This window comes from Bacillus rossius, assembly GCF_032445375.1.
Source record: "Bacillus rossius redtenbacheri isolate Brsri chromosome 4 unlocalized genomic scaffold, Brsri_v3 Brsri_v3_scf4_1, whole genome shotgun sequence".
Lineage (NCBI taxonomy): Eukaryota > Metazoa > Arthropoda > Insecta > Phasmatodea > Bacillidae > Bacillus > Bacillus rossius.
The window spans coordinates 4,187,137-4,209,478 of record NW_026962010.1 but is presented as its reverse complement, the minus strand read 5'-3'; the positions used below and the strand labels follow the sequence as shown (position 1 = coordinate 4,209,478).

The window sequence follows — 22,342 nt, the reverse complement described above, 5'->3', positions numbered from 1 at the left end:
TTGATTTGCTCACGTCTTTGTCACCAACTGCGTGGGTGTCACTTTCATTCACCCCCGTAATTAGAGCCGGCGTTCATTTCATCGAGGCCAAACATACACTTTCCCTGCTCGCCTGGATCGATGCTTTTGGCGAAGTGGATAGCCACATTCATACATGGGCGTAGCCAGGATTTGTGGAAGAGATAGGCTGAAAGAATTCATAAGAATATATTTTTGATAGGTCTATTTTCATGAGTCTTGGGAAAAAAAGGAGGGGGGGGGGGGGTTATAAGGGGTGGTATGTATAAGAGGAAAGTCCTCCGCAAATGTTTTTTAAAATATGCTTTATAACAGGTTTCAAGCTATCTGAGGAATATTAAGTATAAATATGGAGTAACATAATGCATGTTTAAATAAAAGACTTCTTTCTAATGTTGCATATTCATTGGCCATATACTGAACCATACATCAGTTTTTTTTAATTTGGTTAATGAGTTGCACTGTTTTTGAAAAAAGGAAAACTTTAGTGTGGGCAGTGGCCCCTTCCTGCCCCTTCCCTGACTACGCCCTTGCATCCTCACTCATAAGAAAAGTAATACACAAATAAATATTTGTTAAGCATTTCCTTTAAATAGTTACTAATGAAATTCGGCATTATTACGTATTATATGGTGTACATACACATCGTAATTTATTTGATTGCTACAACATAATTTTTGAAGTGAAACTTCTTAGGGTGCGTTCGGAGTAAAGACCGAATTTTATTGTAACATTTTCGTAAAACATTGTTTTGTTTCCTGCCACCAGATACAAAGAGATCACTGACGAGTCGAGGTTTTAATTGCCAAAGAAGTTTCACTTCTATCAAGTGACTGAGCTGTACGCCCCTATTATTATTATTTTTTTGCAAACTGGCTTATTTTATTCTGATCATTCAGATACTACCTGCAATAATAAGTAATCTTCATCAAAGACAATACTACGGCGATATGGACATGAAATTGTTCAGTAAATTTCAACGGCTAGTCTTATACATATACCCGTATATATATATATATATATATATATATATATATATATATATATATATATATATATAGCGACCCACCCTTGCTTCGTACGGATACTATCTACTTATGTGATACCTTCTAAGATATTTATTGAAATCAAATGTTGTAACATTTAATTTTTATCTAGATTAAATAACTCAGATAACTAGCATATTTAATTGTATAAGGATTTATACTACGTTGGCCAAAAATTTTTTTTCAAATTAATAATTATTTTTTAACTAATTTTAGAAGGTAAAAATCTTTGCTGTGGATAATTCTTAGACGATAGGAATAAGTTATCGTGGACTTTTCTGTAGGCCATTTTAAGACCTACAATTCTGAAGTTCATTAAGTTGATGTATCAGTCATGTATAAGTTAGCGTAAGTAATATAAGCTCCCTATATTAGTCTTTAAAAGATATTATAACAAAATATTGATATTTTTTACTAATTTTTATATGAATTTATTGTAGGCATAAATATTCCTGAAGAAATTCTTTCAATGAAGTGAAAACCGCATACAAATTTATTGTGTGGTTTAGGAGAAGTAAGTGAACCAACAAACAGACGCGGATAGCGATTTTGTTTGAAAATATTAAGAGACGTGGCACATACATCAGGGGGTTATAAAACGAAATAGGTAATCACAAGTCACCATATATAACTTATGTTTGGAAATCAACTGGTTAAATTCTAAAGGAGGCTTCCCAGCAATCTAAATAAACACGCAATTCTCAGCAATCGTCTTCATTTGTGCTGTAGATCTCCAACGAGATGTATGCGTACACGAATCATGCATAATTTGTGCTGGCTTTTAGGCGGAATGTAGGTCGTGCAAACAGTATGTATAGTCGTTCGTCTATTTGTGTCTTTTTTCATCATTCAATAACACAGCACGTACCTCATCTAGCGCTTTCCCGGTGTATTTTCGAGCGTTCATTGTAGGGTAACTTGTGCTTGACTAGGTGTGTACTAAAGTATTCGCCACGATTTTTTTAAACATCTGGTATAAATACAAAATACCTTTTTTTTACTGAGATCCGTCAATATTAATACAAGCAGGATATAAAAGTTCCAAATAATATACAAGTACCTTCCAGGAAATAAAATGGGTCACGTCGTCATGTCATAAGGTCAGCAGCATATGGCCACGGCCGTTTATAACGAGAAATTTTGTGGAGTGCATGAAGGACTTCTGCGCTGTCTGAGTTAATAGACCTCTGCTTCTGTGCAGAATGTTTTCCTCGCCTCTTGCAAGAGGTGGCTAATGGGCGCGTCTTTTCAGGGGTGTATTTGTGTTAGTGAGACGGGATGATAAAGGCGACACTCGCTTGTGCTTCAAACGCTGTATGGTCTCTAAGCGCAAGGTTGCGGGCTGGCACGCAGTCTTTTTCGTCGTGCATGGTATTTTAGCAGTAACCGTAACATTGTATGTCGAAGAAATGAAGATAAATGGGTGAACCAAGTCCATTGAGCGCTTTCAAGAATCTGTACTGGGTTTATTACGACTAAATATTATTTCAAAACGAGCGTTTTTAGAAATTTTCACATCTTCTAAAAATCCGCCCTCCGCGTATTCTAATTTTTTTTTTCTTAAACAGATGCCAATCTCATAACTGTAGCAGTTTTCATAAAATCATGCCGATTTTTTTTCTGGAGGTCTGCACGCCAGTTAGGCGGGATCCACATAGAAAACCAGCCATAGCAGATCACTAGATTCGGAATACTCCAGAGCTGTGCATGTTCCTCTACAAGTGACGTCATTTAAAATACACCCAACTTTGTTATTGAGAGTATGTTACGTTCCCAATTGCGTTATTTCGGAATGTGAATGTGTTTGCGCACAAAAATTTCAACTCTACATAAAGGCACAAGTTAAAATCGGCAAAACAAAACGTAAAAACGTTGCCAAACAAATATGTATTGATTGCCGAATGAAATCTAAAGAAAAATTAAACCTAATTTGATCTAAAAACTTAATATTTTTACAGGCATTAAACATCATTTCTGAAGTAAAATGTCTGCAATCAAACATACTTGTTGAAATTAAACATTTGTTATTGTTTCGGAATAATTTAAAATTGTGTTTTTCATATCTAACATTTTTTTTCTCTCTTGAGTGCAAAGACTCGCTTTAGGGCAGAAAAGAAGAAAAAAATAAGAGAACAATAATTAAACAAAGCTTTTATTCAGGAAAACCTTTTTTCGGCTTATAATTTTCTGGATATCACATGAAATTATACAGCAAGGAGAAGCTATCATATTACACTTTCTTAAAACGAATAAGTTTACTGTTAAGGTATTTAGTTATTGTAGAAAAACATACTATCTATATTTATTCAGTAAGTATTCGATTTCATGTACTGTCATCAGATAGTACCTAAATAGAATTATTTGCACCTACAAGTGAAGTTCCTTCAAGGGATTGCTCCCCCTTTTTCTTTTGTTTTGTTAACCCAGCCCTCTCAGCGTCAGCCCTGCCGACCTGGGTCCCCGCGGGCGTGGATACGGAATACGCCGTGTACGCGGATCGGGTAAGGTGTTAGAGCTTCAGCTATGACAATAGGTAAAGACAGGAAAACTTCGCAGGTACAATGACCTCCAGGATGAACTCCATAGTTCTACGTACACTCGATCAAATGCCACCCACTCATTGGTTGCTGTCTTGTGAGGCGTCCCAACGTAGCAGCCTGTGATTCGATAAAGCTTTGGTCGGGTGTTTCCCATTGGCCCAGAGTCATCCAGGTGAGTTGTGAGCCAATAGCATAGGCAGCACGGCCCCCTGCCTCACAGTTGGCTGTGTCCTCAGCCCTGCTGGCGCCCGCCCCGGTCTGCCACACTCGCGCCTACAACAGGCGACACCACCCAGCGAGCATCGCAGGGCATCGCTGGAAGCTAAGTGGCGGTTCCCCCAATCAGCAGTTGGCTGCGTCCTCGCCGCCACTCGGTGAGCTCCTGCCTCTTGGTGTCGGGCGGGTCGCCAAGTGTGCGCGAGCCTCTGTCGCCGCCTGACAGCCGCGCAACCGCAGGCCGTTCCTCACAGCCGCAGCGTGGCACCGGAGAGTCGCTGCCGGTAATTGGTTTTATTTTAATTTTTTCCGGAGGGAATTCGGCAAAAAAATGGGGACGCGGTAGTAGGTCGACAATCACTAGACCATAAGTCATTTAGCTGAAAGGCACTAGACCGAAAGACACTGGACCATACAGGCACTATACCGAAAGGTACTAGTCCGAAAGGCACTAGACCGAAATACACTCAACCATAAAGGCACTATACCGAAAGGTACTAGTCCGAAAGGCACTAGACCGAAATACACTCAACCATAAAGGCACTATACCGAAAGGTACTAGTCCGAAAGGCACTAGACCGAAATACACTCGACCATACAGGCACTATACCGAAAGGTACTAGTCCGAAAGGCACTAGACCGAAAATAGTTTCTCCGAAATATCGGTCAAATGACATTCGGTCTAGTTACTAGTACCCAAATGTATATATAAATTCAGCCACTGTATATTTGTGTTTGCAAAACTCGAAAAAAGGTAGATTGATGGGCTTACGAAGCCCTTGGCACCATGCTACCAAAACCTTTGGTAAACAATAAGAATAATGTATATACTGTTATCATTGTAAAGCCTGTTATATTAAGATAATTTAAAAATTGGGATTACTTTTTATTATAACTATTATAGTTTACCAATTATAATCCAGGAAATTTTTACTATCATAAAGTTTCATTTGGCCCACCAATACGTTTGGTATGTACTCTAATATTTACCAAAATGACGATATACGGGTTTATGTTGCCATACGTGAGTCCACCATATTTTCGAGGATTCCAAGACTTCTGCGCAGACGCAGTACTATTATTTTTTTTTTTTTCATTTCCGTTCTATTTTTACGAAATTACTTCTACCAAATGCCGTATACCAAGAGCTAAGATGATTACACATAAAAATAATTATGCCCGAGATCATAAAATTGGCTGAATTTACATACATAATAAAAAATAAACGCCCAAGTAATAAAATAAAACTAGATGTTCTCGTAGTTGAAATAATTTTGAACGTATTTAGAACTTAAAAACACATGATGAATCCGACCGAAGCAAGTACCTCTGCTTCTATTGGTCGCACGGAGCAACGTAAAGGGAAGGGATGAGCATTGACGATATAATCCGTACGGGTCCGTACCCGTATGCGTGCCATTGTTGAAACTCTGTTCCATGAGATACGCCTCCGTTTACGTGATCCGTCACCGTTTGCGGGTCGTTGTGTAACGGGCGAAAGGTGAGCTGCAAATGAGCCCCTGCGCGATAGGCACTCGCAGATTGAACTCTGTGACGGTCTGTGGAAAGTCGGGAGAGTTACATAATTTGTAAGCAGTATTGTTTGCAAATACTCGGAGGAGATCTTCAACAGTGCGACACGGGTTAGACTACTGGCTGGAACCACACGCATTTCTCTTTGTTGGAAGTGAGCCGGTGATTTTCCTCCTGGTGCTCTCCACCACCTCCAAGATTGTCCATCCTGGGAAACGGACCGAAGAAAGTCTACACTACGGCTGGATATGGCCCGGTCATTCCTGCCATACGTTAGCAGAACTTGTCTGATACTTTCAAGGGCGACTCCGACCAGACTTCTCGGGGGGGTCTGTCGTTAAAAGAAAGGAAGCATTTTCAAAACCATTACATTAGATAAGAAAAAGATTGACCTTATGGAATAATGGACATGCGATCCCGGAAATCCTAGGGATGTACGTCCACCAGACGGAAGCGAGAACGAAACCTGCGGGTGCACTAAGACATCAGCAGCCAAGACCAGCGGAAACATACTGCACTCTACTGCTTTTGCCGCGTCAAGAGCGTACCGTCTCACGGGTTTAAGGTTATATGAAAAAGAAAAAACTCTCAGTTAATTGAGTCTGATATTGTGGGTGAAAAGTAGCCTCTATTTTAACGCATTTCTGACTTCTTCAAAAGTATTATCAAAACTATGGTTTTACAATAATACGGTATTTAATTTCAAAAATATGAACACGTGGAGTATCAATAAATTGAAAAAAAAAACTGATTTAAAAGATTTGGTTCAGCCTGGAGTAAATATTTTTATATCCCTCCAGTGTTTGTTTTGTTTCGAAGCTCCTTCTATAGAACCGCCACTGATATATGTATGAATAATATATGATATATAACGTACGTAACATTTTTACATAAGTGTATAAATTTCATACATAACGTACGTGCTTGTTAAATAGTATACGAGGTACATAACATTTTGGTTAAGATGAATTTTTATATTGCTACATACATTATGCCAACTGGGGGCTCGATGTAAACACGCACTTCTCATGAAAATTCCTTATTAATAAAAATATATATTCTTAATTTTGAAAACTGCAACTCTGCGAAATGATAATATGCTGCTGCCGTAGTTTTCAAAAACATTGGTTAAACAAAAGAATAAATGATTTGGTCCACTCAGAATCCATTGAGATGGAGAAAACTAATTCAATGCATGCAGGAGAAGCAAACAACTAAACAATGAGTGCCAGTCGCATAAGTAAAAATAAATCTTGACTGCCAAAATAAATCGTACAACTGAGAATTTTTTTCAGCAAAATTTTAACTTTCATATATTATGAATTTTAAAGTTAAATTTAAAAATTATAAATGTTGAATAATGTATTTTTTTTCATGCACTTTCTTGGCTTTCGGAGTTAATCCGCGTCGAATTTGTACACTGTACCAACATTTCGCTTCATAATGCAGCAAGAATTTTCATGGTTAAGAAATCAACTGATTTAAGGAGTTTGTTTCTCAATCTTCACTGATGATGTCTGCTGAAGTGCAGAGCGAAACTTCGGTACAGTCTACCACTTCGGCGAGACTCGACCTCGTAAAACCAAATAGTTCACCATAAAACGGCAGGAAAAAGAGTGCACATTTTTTTTTTTAATTTTTCACCTTTACATTTTCAGTTTATTTAGCAGTTTATTAGTCACTAGTGATACACCTGCGTTTCGTTGGCAGTCGACAGACAGAACACTGTCACACTGCTCATTCTTTATACATACATGCCCCTCCTGGATGGTACGCCACTTCCACGCCTCGATAAAACAACTAAATCGACTAATGAAAAAAAAACAACCTTCAGAAATAACATAGACACAAAGACGCCATCTTGGACTCTACCGTTTTTTACAGGCTTTCAAATACTTATTTATTTAAAAAGCAATACTTTGTAAGCATGATGTCAAAGATAATAATAACACTAATACTGGATTAAGATACGAAAGTGAATGAGGAATGGGAAGCCTACAGTTCACAGGTATGCTCTATGAAGTTCAATGATCGTTCATGAAAAATTACCAAATTGAAAGGATTAATATATTTTACGGTCATAGAGTATTTTAAATAACAGAGACTAAACAAACATTTGATTCCAATTACGATAACCTAACCTAACTATAACTACCCTCCCGGAAAAAAAAATTAATTTTAATGTATTAACACTGACCGGACCTAACAAAACATAACCGTTTACTTTCGTAAAGTTCGGAACTGATCGTGTTGAGATTGTGGCTTTCATCCCTGGAAACTGTAGTCTGTTCTAGAGACTTTGACGACACAGTAGCAGCTCCCAGAGTCGAGAGCATCATTCGCAATGTACGGTCGTTGCCATGGGGATCATCGGGAAATCTTGGTCAAAAATCGCTTAAGAAATTTTAAATAAAAAAACTAAGAATGATTTTGAAGTAATCTGTTATCTGTTTCTGTTCGAGGTGCAAACGAACACCGCCTGGCTGAACCACCCCCCCCCCCCCCCCATTTCACGGCTTTCAGTATCCGAGTCACACGAGCTGAAAACAGACAGAAAAACAAACTCTCTCCTTAAAAAACATACACAGAAAATTATTTCTGTACTTTCAAAAAAGATTCCTTTGGAAACCAGTTGCCGAGAAATAGTTTGTAATGCCACAAAAATATATTGTGCCTTTGTAAAACTCATGGCTATTGTTATTATTACATATATGGAAAAGGTTTCTCGAGATAATACTGACTATTTCCTACGAAAATTGGCACATATTGTTTTTTTTTTAAATTGTAATTTATCTTTTATTAAAGCATAATTTAAAAAAAAACATGTGGATGATATTCGAAATTTCAATAATATGACTTTATATTGTTTTATTATGCTGTCTAATGTGCGCAGGTAATATTGGAAAGCTATTCAGGGAACGGTTAACAATTAACATAATGCCCGGGTAAGAATCGGAACCTAGCATTTCTCATAACACGATTTTATAGTAATACAGTTGTATCCCATATAAACGTACAAATTTACAATATTTTTTTATTACATGAATATTTTTGTTCCATTTACAAAAAAAAATACGGTGTAGTTTTGCTCTTGGTGTGACGGGCCATTGCTCAAGCCTCGTCGCCGGTTGGCTTGTCGGAAAAAACGCCGCATTACAAGGCTGTCTCGACCAGGACAGCTTGCCTCTCTTTGGTTGGTCCGGCGGCTGTCGCCTGCGAACGACGCGCCTATCGCGCGGGGCGTCTCTTGTCCCGCTGACCCCCTCCTGTCGAGGACTCTCGTCCTTTCTTCGCCTCCCGAAGGACGTCCTATTATCTGCTCGCGCGCACAGCCGCGGAGCGCCGGCACAAAAGGGAACGACCCTGTGCTCTGTCTCGACTCTCCCTCCACGAAAGTAATCATTTAAATTCTCTTCCTTTAATGCTCCAGACGTTGGACGTACCGTCGTTTCTGCTTGCAAAGACGTCATTGGTAGAGACAGGAAAAATTCGCGAATCCATTTCGCGAAAGGCTAAAATACAAAATAGTTATACCTCAGTGCTGCCTCTGCTGTTGGCTCACAACTCACCTGGATGACTCTGGGCCAATGAGAAACACCCGACCAAAGCTTTTATCGAATCACAGGCTGCTACGTTGGGACGCCTTCACAAGACAGCAGCCAATGAGTGGGTGGCATTTGACCGAGTGTACGTAGAACTATGGAGTTCATCCTGGAGGTCATTGAACCCGCTAATTTTTCCTGTCCCTAGTCATTGGTTTGACATCATCCGCAATGTTGATTATATATATATATATTTTTTATAATTCTAATTGTTTTGTGAACAAACATTACCAAAATTTAGCAAAACGAGATAATTTTTATGCGCAAATGAGCTGTAAAAACTTGGAAAACGAGTTTATAGTAAGCTGGAATGAATAAACAGTTAAATATTTTACTAACGCGTCCAAAATACATCAAACTTAGAGCCTTAATATCTCAATATCTTGAAAATACTATATATTCTTTGCAAGAATGTTATATGTTTTACACAGAATTTAGTAAACAACGTTTTGCAAAATTGTAGTAATATTATAGTGTTCCGTCTACAACTGCATTACATTTGGGTAGTATATCTTTTATGTAATTTAATAAAATATTTTATAATATTAAATAACGAGAAATATTTAATAGCTAGTTTAATTGCGCTTAACGGGTTGTGAATACCTATTAACTTATCTTTCAGGAAACTTTTGGAACAGATGGATTTCCGATGATTGGCAAGAAAATTCTGTAACATATGTCTTGAATATATAAACTTTTTCTTGCCACTTGCATATCAACCACAATTGTTAGTGAAATAATAGTGTTATTAAAAATAAAGGTAATTCGATATCATGTGCACATTTTTTAAAAAAAAATTATACTAAGTGAAACCTAATATTTTGATATTTAATATTTGTGAAGAACTATTTTCACTTAAAAAAATTCGGTCAGATTATTTTGCAACGCGGTTGTAATATTCTAGCTATAACAGCCTTTAATGTATTTGCAGGAATATTATATGCTTCATGTAAAATTTAGCAAACACTTTGTAACAAAATTGTAGTAATTTTCTAGTGTTTCGTCCACAACTGCATTACATTAGGGTAGCATACCTGCAATGTAAAGGTTAAAAGCAATAATATTTACATAATAATTTGTAGGAATTAATATTTTGTATAGAGCTTCCGAAGCAGCATAAGTAAATGCAACCTATTTTAATCTTATTGAAGAATAAGGCATCACAGATGAAGGTAACCCACATTTAGGAGGACTAGGGTTTCTATCCCGGTTAGGTTTTCCTGATTTCAGTTTTCAATTGCTCCTCTAAATCATTGCAGGTGTTTGCTTGGTTTATTGTCAAAGACGTAGATCATACCTCTCACAATAACCCTAATTTGTAATCTGGGTTTTAGCATCTTACAACCTCGCCTTTGACAGAATGTTAAAGTCGAAAAATTAAAATTAAATTTATAAATGCACTAAGTCATTAAATCATTTCCTGACGTCTCGTATCCAAATAGAGGCGACAACGAAAACACTGCCTGTTACGCTCTATTGTTTTGGTACTTTTATAAACTTGTCATTGGAATTAATAAACAAAATTTAACAAACCATAAAAAATTTGCATCCCTACGAGACTTGTTTAGAAAATTTCAAATGCATGGGAAATATTGGTATGGTAAATATATGTGTTAGTAGCTCGAATTCATGTTTAAGAATATTAAAACAAATATTTTTAAGTTTTATTTCAATATTCGCATGTAGAATCGATTGGGCATATCACGCGACAACTGTGTTACCTTTATCGCTACCAGTCTTCTAAAACCATGAAAATTACAAAATAACTCATGACCCTTGAAACATGTCTGGTATAATTTTCGTTAAAAACAATGATGTTTCAAATTATTTGCTATTTAACTACGTATTATACTAAACGTAATCGTATCTCGCTTAACCTTGAAAAGACTCATTCGTGTGTTTATATTATTACTATCGAAAACATTCATTTGTACTTAAAAGCGATTGAAACTCGCAATTAAATATTGCCTCTGTGTCATTATTTAATATTACCATCCAAGTAACTATTTCACTAGTGTGTATTTAATTAGAAATAATATTGTGTTTCAAACTACCAACAAACAGTCCTGTTGTAACGATGATAAAATATATTTTTTAACCAACATTTTAGCGTTGCACTATAATTTTTATATCGTACGAATTTTGGCATTCAAATATTTTAATATTAAATTTCTGTTGGTGGATTTTATATCATGTGCATTTTTGATAATCAGTCACATGTCTGTAAGTTACGAAGTTCTTTTATCGCTTGATGCTATATATGCACGAGGTTTTGTTTCTTTTACTACAGCCCTATATTAAAATAATATTAAAACAAAACATTTTCGGGCCATACAAAAATGTGATAGGAAACCCCAAAATCGTAAGTCTCCTCGCTTTAAAGGACGCCTTTTATATCCTAAATTTTATTTTGTAACTCTTTTATTCCCTTTTCACAGTCCACCACTACGTTTCGCGTTATTCAAATACTTTCATATTCCCTTGTAAAACATTTTTTTTTTCTATTTTTCGTTGACGCTTGCTTTTCCTATCTTCCTCTTGTCACTTCGTATGCAGTCCATGGTTTCGTAATACATCTCCTTTGTCCTTTCTGACACCATCTTTCCTCAACTTTATCTATACTTTGGCGTCATGCAGCTTTCTAGTTTTCTTAAGATATTCATATTTGGCATTATTTCAAGGGCCTTACAGGAAATATCAGCGAATACTACTGCAATGTTTTTCTAAGCAAGTAGTCGTTTTTGCGCAGTGAAACACAGTCTGTATAAAGTTTTAAAAATATGTCCAGGCATTGGAAGCATCACAATGCAACCAAACTTTCGAACCCTCTGTGTTGTTACACGCGATTTCAAATAAATTCATTATATAACCATAGTAATTGTTTATTAAAGGTGTTTTCTACTAATAAAATCCGTAGTGATGTTTATTATGAATATGAAAGTAAAATTTAATGCCAATCGTAGTTTTCGATTAACCGTTCGTACAGAGTATTTGTACTGAGACAACACAAAGAATAAATGTTCGGGTATTAATTCAAACCCAGTATAACTGCGAACACTATTACTTATTGAAACAGTTGTTTTCATGTGAATGTAAACATTTCCAGTATTAACCGCGCACACAATAAGTATGATAAAACAAAATTAAGGCCAATTTTAGAATATTTGATAATCGTATTTATGGTTTAAAATATATGTGCTTCAATGTAAATTAATTTTAATTATAGAAATTATGCGCCAAATTATCAATATTTTCTAAAAAAAAAAAAACGTTAATATGTAAATGCCTAAATAAGCACATCCACGTGTTTTATAAATAATACAATATTTCCCTTGTAGTTTTACCAACTATTTCGTGGGGACTGGTTTCCAAAGGAATCTTTTGTAAAAGAGCAGGTTTCTGTGCAGGTTGACCGGCAGTTTGGAGGTACCATACCGCCCACGTAACACTGTTAGACACGCCACAATATACTGTTAGAAGTGACAGTGTATTTACGGACATTTCAACGAATAATTGTCCTAAAATAAACGAAGAGTTCTTCGAAATGTCAGAACACAGGATATTCGCATGAACTGCACCGTACTTAAACTTCAGAGCTCTGTTTCTCGTTGTAAACCGGGTAAATACGCACACGGGAAGATACAATATAGCGTTCTTGCAAGTAGTCTTTACAAGTTTTGAAGTTTTGCTGATACATCAAGATGATCCTTGTGAATACATGCTCAGATAAAGAACCCGGAAATTCACTGAGATAACAGTGAACTTACGAAGATCTCTGGATAATGTGTAACCAGCTTTTTTTTTGACGAGACAACGTCTAATAAATCGATGAAAGCCGGTTGCACGCACGAAAAAGTGTCCCGTTGCGCACATTGTCCCGTTGCGCTTTGTGCCGTTACGCTCATTGTACGCTTGCGCCGCATCTATATATCTTCCAATCGATTGGAACAACCATCGGTTTGACTTTTTCGAGGCACATTAAACTTGAAACACTCCCATTCGTTTCCTACTTTTCCTATCATCATCCTATCCTTAACAGAAAAACACAGATTGGAAGAAGTTAAATAGCAAACATGTATAAAAGTTTAAGTTAAAATAATCTCTTCGTTAAATTAATAAACATATTTGAATTAATGAGTGCAAATAAAAGAAAATTTATCAATTAAATTGTAGATTTCATTTCACTCCTTCTTTGTATCCATACTAAATAGTGATAATTCAATAAAAATGATTCAATTTTATTCATAAAACTATGCAATCATTTCATCAATGTTTTTTATGACGTTGTCACGTTAAACTATCGTCCGTAAACCGACTTTACAGACAACCAATTTTTTTCGTAAATTTAAGGTGAACAATTTCAACAGTGTGGAGCTGGTTCTGGATGGAGAAGGAAGGGGGGTAAGGAAGCATTCTCGTGATTAATACGACATGACGTCACGCGCCTTAGTCCGGGGAGAAGGCGCACACCAGTAGTCGCATCCCTCATCCCCTTATCACCCCCGCGTCGAGAGTCAGCCACCGTGAAAAATACCGCCAGTCCTTTGTTTCCAGCCGGCTCGAGAGTTGCTCAGTTTTCTTTCTTTTTTTGCACGCGGCAGAGTTGGAGAGACACACACACACACCCATAGAGAGAGAGAGAGAGAGAGAGATACTTGGTCGGCAGGATCGTTAACTCCCACCAGTTACCTTGTGCATCTGCCTGTCTCCAGACAGCAGGGAATGTGCGGCACGTTTTGCTTGGCTCGCGGGTTCCAGCTGCACTCATGGGCGAACAGTTCGCTGAAGTTTCGGTTAGCTTTACATCCCCCCATCTTCAGAGAGATTTTACACGCACAACGAGAGAGAAAAGTATATTTGGCCAGCAGGATCGTTCTTACCTGCCTGCCTCCAAGCTTTCTCGTGAGTTCTGGCGGCATCAAAGGGGAACATTTTCACTGAAATCATTTACATCCGTAATCTTTAGAGTGATACACAGCGAGAGAGAGAAAGTTATTTGGCCTCTAGGTTTGCTAATCCTCACCAGTTAGTACTTTGTGAATCTGTCTGCCTCCAAGCAGAAGAAAATGTGGGACTCGATTTGCTCGGCTTGTGAGTTCTAGCTGCGTCTTAGGCGAGTAGTTCACCGAACTTTTGGTTATCATTCAATCTGCCATCTTGTCGGTATCGGACTCTCAGACTGAAGATAACGATTGCAGTGGTGACCGAAACGTTGATGAACACTTCTTTTTTGACGCTGTCAGAACTCGTAAGCTAAAAAAAAAACCAATAAAATGGCCACAAAATTCTACAATAATTTTAGCTATTTATTCTGTATTTAATAAATTTGACTACTGAAACATATTTTTAATTAGTTATTTGCGTATATTAGCACTTTAAATAAATTCCATTAATTATATTAATGCTTCTAGTACAAAGTTTAAATTAATATCTGAGCGGTTTCGAAAATAATAAAATTGGCTAAAAATGATTAATTTTTGAATGTTACAACTTTTATAATGCACTTCAAATAATTTTGAGATATTTGTGTCTGAATGAAACTTTTTTGAAATACTTATTTAACTGTTTTACAAAAAGATAAATTATTAATCCAAGTAGCCTAACTTACAAACTTATTTAGACAAATTCATCAGTTATTAAGCACAAAATTTTTTTAAAAATCTTTTGTAGCCTGATTTTTTTAAAATTTGGTTATACTCTTTTATATCATTGCAGCATTTTCCTACAATTATTTTGTGGAACCACGGAAAATCCAAAATTGGGTTGGCCTGACAGGGAATCGAAAAAGCGTCTAATGAAATGTCGATGCTGTAAATTGTCTTTAATGATTGGTGTGTTGGTGGTTTTCATCACCAACGAAATTTCATTTGAATTAGTTTCAAAATCAACTCAATTACGCTTGCTGTAGTGCAGAGCGAAACCTCGGTAAAATCAAACACTTCGACGAGACTCCAAATAGAAAGTCTGAGACATATTATTTGACATTAATTTGTTTGAATTTTGAAATTTTGACGTGTTTGTGATTTATGTGGTGTAAATTTACACCCACGACTTAACTTGTACTCGCCCCCCAGAAAACCTCGTAAATGTTAGTCGGCGTACATCCAGATGCGTTGTGGAGTGCATGCAACAAGCTCCATGTGGTAGCATTTAATGTAGTAGCCATGTGGTAGCCATTTGCTCCATCAGAGTTCAGGCGTAATCTCGGGTCTTCAGCTGGTTTTATCATCGGTTCGACCACATTTACTGTTGCGCCATTGCGTTGTGAGCGCTCAACGAACATCACTGGCAACTTCAGTGTGAACCGACTCTTTGTTCAGTTCATAGCAATGGTCGCAGATCGACACTGCGTCATCAGACATGGCTGGCATTTTCACACGGCAGAGAAGGAGAGAGAGAGAGTGATAAATAACGCAGTGCGGGGTTTCTCGGCTTTCAATTCTTTTTCAATTATTTAAGAATCCTTATTTTTTCTACTAATTAGAAATTTGACTAAAATAAAAAAAATTTAACAATTAATATTCTATGCATGGGATTTCTTATAAATTGTTTAAACCAGCATATTCTTAGTTAGACAACATTTTTACACGTTCGTAGGACCTCAAAATTATAATACGATGTCTGATATTTTTAATCAAATAATAATTCGTGAGAAATAAAAACCCTGGCAAATTAAAACTTGAAAAGCATTATACCATCAGAAAATAAATATTTAGGTACGCAGCTAAAACCATACTCATATAACACTGATTAATAATACTGATTCACACAAGTAATTAAACTAATACGTATTTTAAAAAAAACACCATTTTCTAGCGAATATAGTCCTTGGCGTGGTGCACAACAATATGGTTAAACCCCGTCGTGTTGCCCTCTGCCCAAATACTCCCTTACCAGATGCCAGCAAGTCAGGCGCAGGCGGGTAGCCGCCTATCCCTGCAGCATGGCGGGGTTCAACCTGAGCCGCACTAAGCCACGTGGAGCCCGCGGCCCGCCAGTTCTCTGCACCGTCCGCAACCCATTATTCGTCCGTTTCACGTCATAAACGTTTCACAAGAAAAAAATGGCGCTTCGGTAGAGGACGGACGTGTCCCGGAGCTGCTCGCCGTGAATTTATAGATCGTCGACGCCCAAGCTGTGGTTAGCACTTCTTAGTGCTACCCAGCGGTGTACTGAAAGGTGCCTGTGTACTACATGCGCACAGGCGGTAAGAGTGAGCTGCGGTGAAGTAAGTTATTGGCAACCAACAACTCGGCAACACCCGGGGAGCTAGCTCCCCTATAGCCTAGCCTGAACCCGGCTAACTTAGCCCCGGGGGACGGTCAGTGGGTGGACCTGAGAGTAGGCTACCACGACGACATGAGCGACGCTGTCGAGATGACAGAAAGCGAGGCCCCCTCAGGGCCTAGCACCGATCAATCCAGTGGCTGGAGTGTTGCCACTGGTAAGCGCAACAAGCGCCTGCACACGGAGGTGTCCGGTGCGGGCAGCAGCGACGACGAGGCGGGCCCCACCCCCCGCTCTCAGCAACCAATCGCGACCGCGACCGAGAGCCCCAAGAGGGCGCCGCGAATCAAGCCCCTGTTCGTTTTCCTCGACCAGGGGCACCAGTACCCAAGGGTGTACACCGCCCTTAAACAGTCAGTGCAGGAAAAATTCACCTGCCAGAACCGCGGCCGAGACGAGATACAGGTCAACGTGGCCTCAGTCCCCGACTATCACAGGGCAGTCAAAGCACTGCAGGCTATCGGCGCCCAGCACTCCGTCCTTCTTCAGCGGGACGAAGTGCCGAAGAAATTTGTATTGCGCGGAGTGCACCGCCACACCCCATCTGAGTTCCTCCAGGAGGAATTCAGTTCACTCAATCTGCCGGTCCAGAACCACTGGTTCCTGGAGAACCGGCAGCGACGCGAAAAGTGCGATGCGCTAGTGATAGAGGTGCCTCAGAGCTGCGACTCTGAGCGCATCTACGGCCTCAAGGAGTTCGCCGGCATGCTCGTGCGTGTCGACGACTACCGTCGCCCCTCAGGCCCCTCCCAATGTAGCGTCTGCCAGCGCTACAACCACGTTGGCAAGGCCTGCCACGCGGCCCCTGTGTGCCGGTGGTGCAGCGGGCCACACCGCGCTCCCGACTGCCCCAATGGGGGCAACCAGGAGCACAAAAAGTGCGCGCATTGTAAGGAGGCACACTGCGCAAACTACAAGGGCTGCCAGGTCTATAAAAAAGAGACCCGCAGGCACCTTCCGCCCCAGGTACGCAAGCAGCGCGAGCAACAGTCTCGCCGCGACTTGCGCGAAAACAGGCGCGCTGCAATGCAGCCCCAGCCGCAACCGATGCCACGGCCCCCTCCGGGCTTCTCTGGCCCCCCGAGGCAAAACCCCTGGGGTCCACCGAGATACCCTCCTCCCCAGAGCTTCGGCGACTACCTGCAGCAGGCAGGTGGCAACCGATTCGCGCCCCTGGAGCAGCACTGCGAGCCCAGCTACAACGAGCTGGACTACCCAGTGCTGGCGAACAACCCCTGGCAGCGGAAGGGGTTCAAAAAACACCCGACGGGCCACAAAAATGGCCAAGGCAAACCCCCGCGACCCACTCAGGAAAGGCCCCCGCAGCCTGCCCAGGAGAAGCTCGTGGCAGCCAAGGCTGCGCCAGCCCCGGCGAGGCGCACGACCGCGCTCTCCCGGCCGCAGGTAGCCCCGGCACCTGAGACGAGCATGGCGGTAGACGCAGCTCCAGTGCTGCCAACTGCACCGCCCGCGCCCCAACAGCAGCCAGCCTCGAAACCGGGCCTGGCTGACTTCCAGAAAGTGCTCGAGCAGTCGCGCACTTTCAACACGGATGAAAATCTGGCGGCCACAATCGTCCCCATGTGCCAGCTTATGGTTATATGGTGCGACCCATCTGTTTCCCTAACAGAAAAAGTCCATGCGATGATGGGCTTCGTCCAGACACTGGCTGCCAAGCTCAATGGCAGCTCGTAATCCGGCCCAGTGTTGCATACCAACCGCGGCCCATAGTCTTAAGTCCCTCCTATTCTGGAATGCACGCGGCATTAAAAATAAAATACCGGAATTAATTCACCACTTAGAAAAATACAAAATAAAAATAGCTGCGATTAATGAAACCCACTTAATTCCGACTGATAGAATTACTATACTAAATTATGCAATCTATAGGCGCGACAGAGTTAATCAAAGAGGAGGGGGAGTAGCCCTTATTGTCCATAAAAGCATAAAAAACACTGAATGGCAGCTCCCCGATTTTCAGAATCTCGAAGCAGTAGCAATTAACTTAACTATTAACAGGCAAAACATAAAAATTATTTCTATGTATGCGCGACCAGGTAGGTCCCTGAGCGTGGCTGATCTGGACGCCCTGTATGGGGCGGCCCCGACCTTCCTCGCTCTAGGAGACATAAATGCTAAACATAGAGAGTGGAACAGCAGGCGAGCCACACAGAATGGTACAATTCTTTATAACCACCAATTAAATCACAACTACCAAATTCATGCTCCCATGGAGCCCACACACGACACTGGGCGTGTGGGGGTTCTCCCAGATGTTCTAGACATCGTTATTAATAAACGTGTGAACTCGGGATTCGAACTCGAAGTTGTACACGACTTAACGTCTGACCACTTCCCTGTTCACTTAATTTTTGACGACGCAAATGTCGACTCGAACCCACCTCGTAAAGTCAGGGACTACAAAAATGCAGATTGGGTTAGCTTTAAAAATTTTTTGTCATTACATCTTTCAGAACTCGACGAAATAAATAATAGTGATAATCTAGAAAACGCTATAACCACTTTTACCGCGAAAATTCAAGACGGAATTAGCCAGTGCATCCCAGAAAAGGAGGTTAAGTTAGTGCATGACGAGCTGCCAGCATACATTTGCGATATGATATCGCAAAAGAACAGACTGCGCCGCGAATACACACGGCGACGCACGCACATTATTAAACGCAGAATCAACGAGCTTCAAACTGCTATATCAGATGAACTCTCGTTGTGGCGTAGCAGCCAGTGGGAAGCCAAAATCGCGAAGCTCAATGTACAGGACGGGAGTACCTGGGCAATGACTAAGCGAATTTTGAATAAATTTGATAAAATTCCACCCCTCCAAACAAATAATGGACTCGCATTTCTTCCCCAGGACAAGGCGCAAGCTTTCGCAAGCACCTTAGAAACAGCATTCCAGCCCAATTTGCAGCCTTGTGACAGGCCATTCACTGCACAAATTTACCGCGAACTCCGCGCTAAACTGCACCAGCCCACTATCTCTGAGCCTCTCCCCACCCAGGCCCAAGAAATTAAGCGTGCTATCAAGAATATGAAGCCGCGAAAAGCCCCTGGGAACGACGGCATACAAGCAGTTGTTCTCAAACAGCTTCCAGACGAAGCCTTTGAATATCTGGCTGAATGCATTAATGCAATGCTCAGACTGAATATTTTTCCCTCCCAGTGGAAGGAAGCAAAAGTAATAGTCTTCCACAAGCCGGGCAAGGACAAAACACTGCCCCAAAATTACAGGCCAATAAGCCTATTAAGTACTGTGTCTAAAGTTGCGGAGCGCATAATTTTACACAGACTTAAAGTACACATACACGAACATAACTTGCTGCCAAATGAGCAATTTGGCTTTCGCAGTGCTCATTCGACTACCCATCAACTGGTCCGTCTTACCGAAGAGATAACCAGCGCATTCAACGTCCAAGACTACGTAGTTGCTACGTTTCTCGATGTAGAAAAGGCCTTTGATAGAGTTTTTCATGCAGGGCTAATATATAAAATGTATGAAGCAAACTTCCCGGATTGCTACACTAAACTCATTGCATCCTACCTAGCAGGCAGAACCTTTAGAGTGTCATCTGAAGGGGCAACGTCTGACCTAAAATTAATTAAAGCCGGAGTGCCGCAGGGCAGCATCCTAGGCCCAGTACTATTTAATATATATGTACGCGACATGCCTCGCCCCGCACATAGACTAGTCAAGCTAGGCTGCTATGCAGACGACACTGTACTGTATAGCAGATCTCATAACCTACAGCTGGCCACTACCAGGCTCCAGACTGCGCTCACTGAAGTTGAACAGTGGTGTACAGCCTGGCGCATAAAAGTAAACACGACCAAGTCTGAGGCGATTGTGTTTACACGCAAAAACCTCCCGCCAGCCGACAACAGGCCGCAACTACGCCTATTTGATGAGCCAATCCCTCACAAGGACGTAGTTAAATACCTAGGTGTCCACATGGATAGGAAACTCCTGTGGAGACAGCACATTGACATTAAACAAACCCAAGCTCAGGTTAGAATGCGCGCATTATATCCTGTAATGAGCAGGCGATGTGGCAGCACAGTCAAAAACGGATTACTGCTCTACAAAGCTCTCATACGCCCGATAATCACGTATGCAGCCCCAGTCTGGGCTACTGCTGCATACTGCCATCTAATAAAACTGCAGCGAGTACAGAATAGGTGCATTCGAATCGCTGCAGACGCCCCGATATACTGTCCAGTAGAGAACTTGCACAGCGAAACTAACACTGAAACTTTGCAAGATTTTTATATCCGTACAACCCAAAATTTTTACGATAAATGCGTGAATAATTTAAATCCACATATTTCCTCCCTTGGAAACTACGACCCAAATAATACACAGAAGTATAAGCTTCCGAAATCAATCCTGGCGCACCGCCCGCCGTAGCTGAGGGCGAGGCGCCCTCTGATTGGCCGAGCCTGACAGCCAATCAGCGCACGACCCCCTCCAAACAAAACTAGTTGCCGGCGCTCGGAGCAGCTCAGTACCTCCCGCGCCGGCCTTCCACGGACTCGTGGCAGGCCGGCAAAACAAATCTGCCTATGCTTCCGCATAATTAAGGGCAGTGTGTGCATGATAAATGAAACAAAGCTCGCGCACAATACACATGTGTGCTGGCAGCTCTTATATAATTAAATAATAGGTAAATGTTATTTCATATAAATTTAATGTTTCACCCCCTTAGTATAAGTTAATAAATTAAGAACATAAGCGCCCTAATTATCATACATGACAATTAATTATGTGATTATGTAATAACCAAACATGATTATAATAATTCAAAATGGTCCGAAGCACGCAGGTGTATGTACTAACCTGCCTCAGGGTTCACTGCCTGTGTTGTTAGGGCTGACTCTTTATGCCTGATGGGCATGGCCCGCCTGGCAGGCCTCACCTCCAGCGCCGGTCGTGTTTCTGATGGCATGAGATTTTGAATTACACCTAAATAAACACACAGATGGCTGTAATACATGTGATAACCAAACATGATGCTTATTCAAAATGGTCCGAAGCACGCAGGTGTATGTTCTAACCTGCCTCAGGGTTCACTGCCTGTGTTGTTAGGGCTGACTCTTTATGCCTGATGGGCATGGCTCGCCTGGCAGGCCTCACCTCCAGTGCCGGTCGTGTTTCTGATGGCATGAGATTTTGAATACCAGCTACCATTGCAACTAGTGTGACATTGCACACACACAACATGCATACCAAACGATATGTATGCGTGTGTATATATATGTATATATGCCTGAGCGTGTATATATATATATATACATAACACAAATTTTTTTCCCTTCTCAAACACCAGGCTGGCTGGCAGCCTGGGGGAAACGACTAAAGTCGCCCCCGAAACAACCAGTGCCACCAAACTAAATGCGGACAAAATGTCCAAGCTCCCGCCCATTTGCTTAGTAGTCTTTCTACTCTGTCCAACTCTTCTTCCAGAACCATCCTTCTGTTTCCTGTAACCAACCTGCTTGTAATTAATGCATGAAATTTTGCATCCCGCATGTCAGTGCCCAGGGTTTTCCCTGTGTCTATGCAGGTTTTACCTGGGCCCAACTTATCTAGTTTTTAACTTAGAATAGTCAGTGAGGGGAGTTAGTCATGGCTAAAACGTTGCCATGGCTGGCCAATCCCCTCCTAGCACATGATGCATGCTTCCTCTCCTGCATGGTTCATAACCTGCATGCTTAGAGCGTATAGGCTTCGGCCTGAGACGCACTTAGAGTCTTCCCTACCCAGACCCCTCCCAAATACACGTAGTTATTAGTTAGGTTAGGAAAAAAAAAAAAAAAAAACGTTTCACAAAATGTTTCACGATAACGTTGTCTTAAAATTCGGCCTTGAAATTTTACTTCCAATGTGCCCAAAGAAGTTTCACTTTTAAAACGGAATAATACGGGTTTGAAATTAACTATGTTATAATTCTACGTTAAGTTTTGAACCAGAAAAAGCAATTACAAAAAAATCATATCAATTTTTTTTAGTTAAAACCAATTAATTAACCAACTAGCTCTTAGAATATTACTCTTAACGCACTGGGTGTCTTCTGGGTAAATCAAA

At 40.6% G+C, this 22,342-nt stretch overlaps 1 protein-coding gene across 4 annotated transcripts in view; it reads right to left on the bottom strand.

Moving 5' to 3' along the window:
- The window catches only part of LOC134541618 (somatostatin receptor type 5-like), a 719,278-nt gene that overhangs the window by 630,637 nt on the left and 66,299 nt on the right, over positions 1–22,342 (bottom strand). The gene's annotated exons all lie outside the window — the stretch shown is intronic.